At 38.6% G+C, this 6,812-nt stretch overlaps 1 long non-coding RNA gene across 1 annotated transcript; it reads right to left on the bottom strand.

Annotated features, from left to right (window-relative positions):
• Nucleotides 1-5,473: 5,473 nt before the first annotated feature.
• Nucleotides 5,474-6,358, bottom strand: LOC116200787. Its single transcript, XR_004155738.1, has 2 exons — nucleotides 6,193-6,358; nucleotides 5,474-6,106 (listed from the first exon to the last, which is right to left on the bottom strand). It is a non-coding gene; the product is annotated as an uncharacterized LOC116200787 (long non-coding RNA).
• Between the last annotated feature and the right edge of the window lie 454 nt (nucleotides 6,359-6,812).

Genomic DNA, 6,812 nt, shown 5'->3' on the forward strand with positions numbered 1-6,812 from the left:
TTGGGATGACATGGAGGCAAAGTTTCACACCTAGTTCTACCATACTCAACTGGAGACAATTCTTAACGACTTGTTTCACCTTTCTCAAAAGCCAGGTGAGAGGGTTGAGGAATATGTCGCTCGATTGAAGCTGGCAAAGTAGACGTGCCAAACTTATCTACCTAAATATGAATTTGTTCGGATGTGTAAGAACGACTTCCAGCGAAGGCTAAAAATGAAGTTTCAAGATGTAGATTTTCGAGACTTCTACGAGTTGTCAACAAAGGCAGCTAGTTACAGGTGATTTCTTGGTGAAAATTCCGAGAAGAAATATGGCCGCTTGGAGGATAAATGAAGAGTCCATGCTGTTTTCGACGACTATAATGAAGACTATGAGATCGGCTCGGCTGAAATAATCGCCGATAAACCCGTAGCATGTCTGCCTCTTGTTCGAGCAAAAGGAGGAAAATATGAAAGTTCAAATGCATTCGACCAAGTGAAATATTATTCCTTCGATGTCTCTAAGACTGAGGAAATTTCCGATCATCTTGTTAAACCAGGCTCGGTTAAGTTTGGCCTGGATCATAAGCACCTAACAGCAGAAGAATTAAAGAGCAAAGACTTTTATCGTTTCTATGGTTCTTCGAGGCACGCAATGTCATCCAAGACAAGATCAATCTAGAAATATTCCCCATTATTGAAAAGCCAATGAAGATAGACACGGACCCATTCCTCGCCTTGGCTAGTGTGCTTGTTGGAGTAGCCAACTTGAAGTCTATTTTGTTTAAGTGAAAGCCTGAGAACGAGCAATACGTAACGGCTGAGGAAGTGAAGATAATACTCGAGGGGCTACTCATTAATGGTAAGATGTGTCCCCATGTCCAAATTCGGCGATTAAAGGAAATACTTCATCTTCTTTGGAGTTGGTCGTGGAGAGGCTGGTTACAACAGAACGATCAGCTGTTGTTATTGCATTGTGTGCTTCTCCTGGTTGCTGGTGACCTTTTTCTTTGCAAATTGCCTCCATATGACCAATCTTGTGACATCTTCTGCATTTAACATATGGTCTCCTCCAACACTTGAAATGTGGATGACTTTTTCGCCCACAATGCTGACAAGGAACCTTCTGCCACTTTCTCTCCTGGCTACCAGTACTAGTGTTTCCAGTTTTTGAAGATGCTTCTCCTTGCTTTCTCAGCTGATAAGCCTTCTTCCCTTTTGCTTCACTATTAAACTTCAACCTTGCCTGCAAAGCTGCTTCTATAGGTTGTTCTTTTCTCATCATTCTTCTCTGTTCTGGTGCTTGCAAAGCACTCAGAACCTCAACAAATTTCAATTCTGATAGTTCCTTCGTATTCTCTAATGAAGCAATGGTTGCTTCATACCTTTCTGGTACTGAGACAAGTAGTTTCTACACCAACCTTTGATCACTCAACTCAGTTCCCAACACCATTATCTTATTTGCAATTTCCACAAGTTTATCTGCAAACTGTTTCACCGTTTCCCTTTCATTCATCTGCAATCGTTCAAACTCTCTCATCAGATTAAGAACTTTCATACCTCTGATCTTCTCATCTCCTTCATACTCGGTCTTCAAGTAATCCCATATTGCCTTAGCAGACTGAAGCTTCATTATTCTGGTGAAGAGAGTGGCTGTTACAGCAGCATAAAGGCATGATTTTGCCTTAGCCTTCCTCGTTACTCTTTCCTTGTGATATCTTATCTGATTCACCCTGGGGTTGTCTGGAAGAGCAGCCACTTGATAATCTTCTTCTACTGCTTCCCACCGATCAGCCCCTTTCATGTATGTTTGCATCTTCATAGCCTACACGTGGTAATTCTCTCCATCAAACACATGTGGTGTTATGGTGGAGAATCCCGATGCTAAAGTAGCAGCCTCCATCTTCAACTGATTTCCTTCTTGCGTTTCTCCTCCTGCTCCACAGATCCCTTAAGATTCTTCACAGCTCTGATACCACTGATGCTTCCTAAACTCACTGATTCAACAGTTTCTTAAAGTCTGCAAGTATTGCAGAACAAGAAAAACTCTCACTTTCACTCAGTATATGCACTCTTGTCTGCAAGTTGTTGCAGAACTGCACTTACGCACATACATAACAACAGAGAGATGGACATAAGAGGATTGAGAAAGAAAAAGACTTCATTAACACATAACACACTAACTTACATCATTGACCCTTACATATAAAGTCATAACTGATTGAAGATAAATGTTTCCCACTGGAGAACATTTGAAATTCAAAATATAACCTGTCTAACTTAACTGCTAAATTACAGTTAATCAACAACACAAGACAGACAACATAAGTCTTAAAGACACAAACTAATACACAGGTAAATTAAACAGTAGCTGATCCACATCTCCAACACAACTGAGTATGACCAGGGATCATCAGCCGAGTTTCAAGAACGTTCGGGGGTGGTAGTTGGACTTGAAGCTATTGCCCGACATGATCAGCCAAGTGTCAAGAATGCTCGGTGGGCTGCAACTGATCTTGTAGCTGTGACAAAAAACCATTAGCCGATCAACAAGTACAAGGTAAACAATCTTCCTCCAAATCCTCTCCCTCCCTCTTCCTTGAAATCCAACTCCTAAATACACCCTTAGGTCCAAAAAAATAACGGTGACACGATGTGGAATTTTAGGGTGCATCCAAAAAATATTGGTGATAGGAATCGGCTAAAAAAATTCATAGGCGAGAGCAATTCGAACACGGTGCAGTCTTCTAACGCATGTATATTTTCTCCTTTTAATTTTTATCAATCTTGATCGATCTATCTCTCATGACTCTTTAATTTACAAATAATTGTTTTCAATGATACTATTGTAGCTATTTTTATCGTATTGACTATCTAGAACATAGATAGAATAAACAATTATAAAGACTTTATTTTGTGGACTCTCTCCATTGACTAATTGAAACCCTAATATAAAGGCACTAATTTCATGTCATTTTTTAATATTGGGTTTTTATCTCAAATGGCCAATGGTTTACGCGTTTTGTCAAATCTATCCTATGTTTTTTTTGTTAGATATATCCCATGGTTTATATTTTACTTCAAATCTATCCCGCCATTATATCTTCGTCAACGTCTAACGGTTTTGTTGTAATAACCCCTTTTATTTGGGATAAATTTAAGAAAAAATTAAAACCATGGGATAAATTTGGAAGAAAATTGAAACCATATGACATATTTGGAGCTTACTAACGTTTCATTAACGGATAATAAAAACGGCGGGATAGATTTCGAGCAAAATGTAAACCATGATATATATTTGACAAAAAAAACATATGATAAATTTGACAAAACGCAGAAACCATGAACCATTTGGGGTAAAAATCCCTTTAATATATTATGGAGAGAAATTATAAAAGGAAGTCCACTTGAGATTCGAAACCATGGAGAGAGTTCTTTCTAGGGATTAATAATATGAAGAATAGGTAGCGGAGCCGAAAGGGAAATGCCCTTATGAATGGTTGTTTAGTTTATTATATTGAAAGAGAAGAATTTGCCAATATTGACAAAGAGTTGATTGTATATCCAATGTGGATCGGTTCAAGCGGTTTGATATTTGTTTCCTTTAAGTAAGGTTTCGGGTTCGAGTCCTTGTGAACGTAGAAAATTCACGTTAGGATAGCTTTACCCTTTAGTGAGCCGACTTGATTTGACTGGAATAATCGGGGTTGAATTGAGCTTTCGAATACCATGATTCACACCGAAAAAAAGAGTTGATCATATAGAGATTTCAATCTCGATGAGGGCAATTATAGGATCTCATGAACCAAGGTGCTACGCACTAGACTGGTGAGGACGGCTGGTGGTTCCGTCACCTCACGACCTTGGGACTGCATCCTGACATGCCTGGCAACCTAACTGCCACGGGCGTGTGCTGGAGAGTTCTTACGAAACATTTCAACCGGAATAACTTTTTGGCACTCCTGATGGGACCCATCGGTTGCAGTGATTGTATGCTTGTTCTGACTCGCACCCAGGGAAAGAAGCTCTCAAGGATGGCTTCAACGACTCGCAGCGAAGGGGACAGCTGTAGCCGAAACATGATGCACAGCTGTAGCTGAATCAGCCGGTGGAGAGGACCAATCATCAAACAAACTTCCATTTCTCCAATTCCTTAACAATCAACAACCCGTTCCGAAAGTAACAGCCTAACGAGCTTTTATTACCTAGCAAATCTTTCTGCAAATTTACGAGTAACCAGGATTATAGTGGCAACGAGAAAAATGTGTCACATAGATGAGGAGGTACAAACCTCAACCAAACCATTCGAGCCTTCCGACAATCTCGAAGAACATGGAGGGTCAATTCCACTTGGCCAGGACAGACCGAGCAGTGAGCCATGGAAGCCATTCGTATATGAACACGATACTCATTTTTAAGAAGACGAGTATGCGTAGCAAGCTACATAAATTGACGAATCCTTCGCGGACCTAGCCATTTCCATATTACATGCCATATAGGATCCCTATCTTCTAGTGAGTGTTCAACGAGCAATCGATAAGCAGACGATGCTGAAAAGAGACCCGAAGCTTCCTCGATCAATAGAGTCTATCAGGAGGTGCAGCTGCTTGGGGAGGACGAACAGAGGCCACGGAACGCAACATTGATTCATCGTCCAGGAACGTACTAAAAGTAGGCCAGTTCCAAAAGCCATCAGCTCTAACAAATCCCGCAACAACCCAATTACATAGGCTGGATCAATAGGCACCATCGTATGAAACGACAGGGTAGTGCTCTCCAATATCCAAGCATCCTCCCAGAATCGTACAAAATCTCTCTCTCTCTCTCTCTCTCTCTCTCTCTCTCTCTCTTTTTAAACTTGTTAAGGAGAGAGGAGGTTGATCTTGATCCTCTGATCGATCATCACAAGAAGAAAAGATTTAGCAGGACATGACCTAAGAGAACAGAACTTCCCGTAAATATAGAAGGAAATGAAAGACTTTAACATTGAAATTCTTGTAGGATCGACCTAAGTCATTCAATCAGATTATGCATTATCACAAACAATGCAAAAAGGGCAAAAAAATAAAATAAAAAAGGAATTATTTGTGGGATGGAAGAAGACATGGCTGTACCGCAATACACACTTTGGAAGTTGGAAAATAGATTTCAAGTAAGTTACATTGTAAGGATACTGATCGGTTAGAGCTTATTGTAAAATTACTGAATTAAGCCTTGAAAAGGAAACCGGGATCAAAATCCCACTTTCCCCTGTTTGCAAGAGCTCAAAGCGAGTATCAGAGATTAAAGATTCATTCTTGCGTCAATTTCACTCAACGAAAGCATTATTTAAAGAATGATGGTTTGAGTCTTGAGGATGAGAAAGTTTCAGATGTAATGAATATACTACGCGGTATATATATCACAAATCAATAAGTGTTAAACACATTCACACAGAGGACTTCTGATATATGACATAATGTTATTTAAAAAAATAAATAAACTTTTCACCAAATAAATAAATCACTAAATTTTATTCATCCAAAATTAATAAATAAATGAACTTCCTTATTGAGTCTTATCACACACAATGTGAAATCATATATATATTGTACACAAAGGCTTTCTTGGAGGAGACAAACCACAAGTATTTCTTGTGCTTACAACAATATCCCGGAAATATTATTATCGGCTTGTTTGTGCCATATATTTTGAGATTCTCCAAGCAAACTTAGTAATCTCTCTTTCATATATACATATATACATATATATACATTTTTATATTATCGTACCAAATGTGACTATATTAGATTAACGTCTATCTCAAATTCCTGGGGTATCACAGAACATATATCTGAGGAATCTAGCTAGAGAAATTAGACACCTACTAACATACATACTACGCATATACATACATATATATAATATAATGCACAACATATATTAGATTAACTTCACTAATATTGGAAGGCATGCCATAAAATTTGAATCTAATTAAAATGCTAATTTTAAGGCTCAAACTCAACTCTCAAGGCTTATGGCGTTGAGTGTAAATATTGTCCAAGTGAGCCTCTGATATTATTCTTCTAATCAAGCACTCTTCTTCGTCTCAACTTCCCGATCCTTTGCAGAGCTCCTCCCCCAGCAGCTGCAAATTATAATAAATACACACTTCAAATTATAATGCTTTTACGCAGCCAGTTGTCATACGTTTATAGAAAGCCGATTACTTACAGTGGTGAAATCGGATGGGTATTCTGATTCCTTGATCTGCGATTCCCCATTAGCGAATTGGTCGACCTCTGTCACGGAATTCGGCTTTTGAGCTGCTGTAGAGGATGAAAAGGCATACATATATATATATATATATGGTGGGACGCAACCACCAAGAGGTCATGGGAAGGCCACAACTATTGATCAATTAAGGAATGAGACAATTGCTAATTTAATTACAACCCAACTTTGAGATATTATATATTACTTGATGCCTAGACTTATTAGGTGCTTTCTGTGCACCAATGGAGCTCATAATTTTATTTTAACCAATGGGAGCTCGAAATAACTTGACGATATCGCATCTGTTGATGCACGTGATATTATTGCGCGAGTGTGAATAAGATCGATAAAATCATATTGCTTGGAGTAAAGATTGAAACTTGAGCTCTGTGTATAGCACATATAAGTTCTCCTAGAGCTTCATTATAGCACGAAAAATCGAACAAAGTGGAGATTAATTTATGTCTCACAAGCACTATCTAAGTGAACCACTTAAGAGTGGGAACTTATAATTGAGAATCACATGATCTCCCTAAGTGATTTCCTAATAGTTCGTTTTTAGATTAAAAGTATATTTT

The sequence above is a fragment of the Punica granatum genome, chromosome 3 (genome assembly GCF_007655135.1).
Source record: "Punica granatum isolate Tunisia-2019 chromosome 3, ASM765513v2, whole genome shotgun sequence".
NCBI lineage: Eukaryota > Viridiplantae > Streptophyta > Magnoliopsida > Myrtales > Lythraceae > Punica > Punica granatum.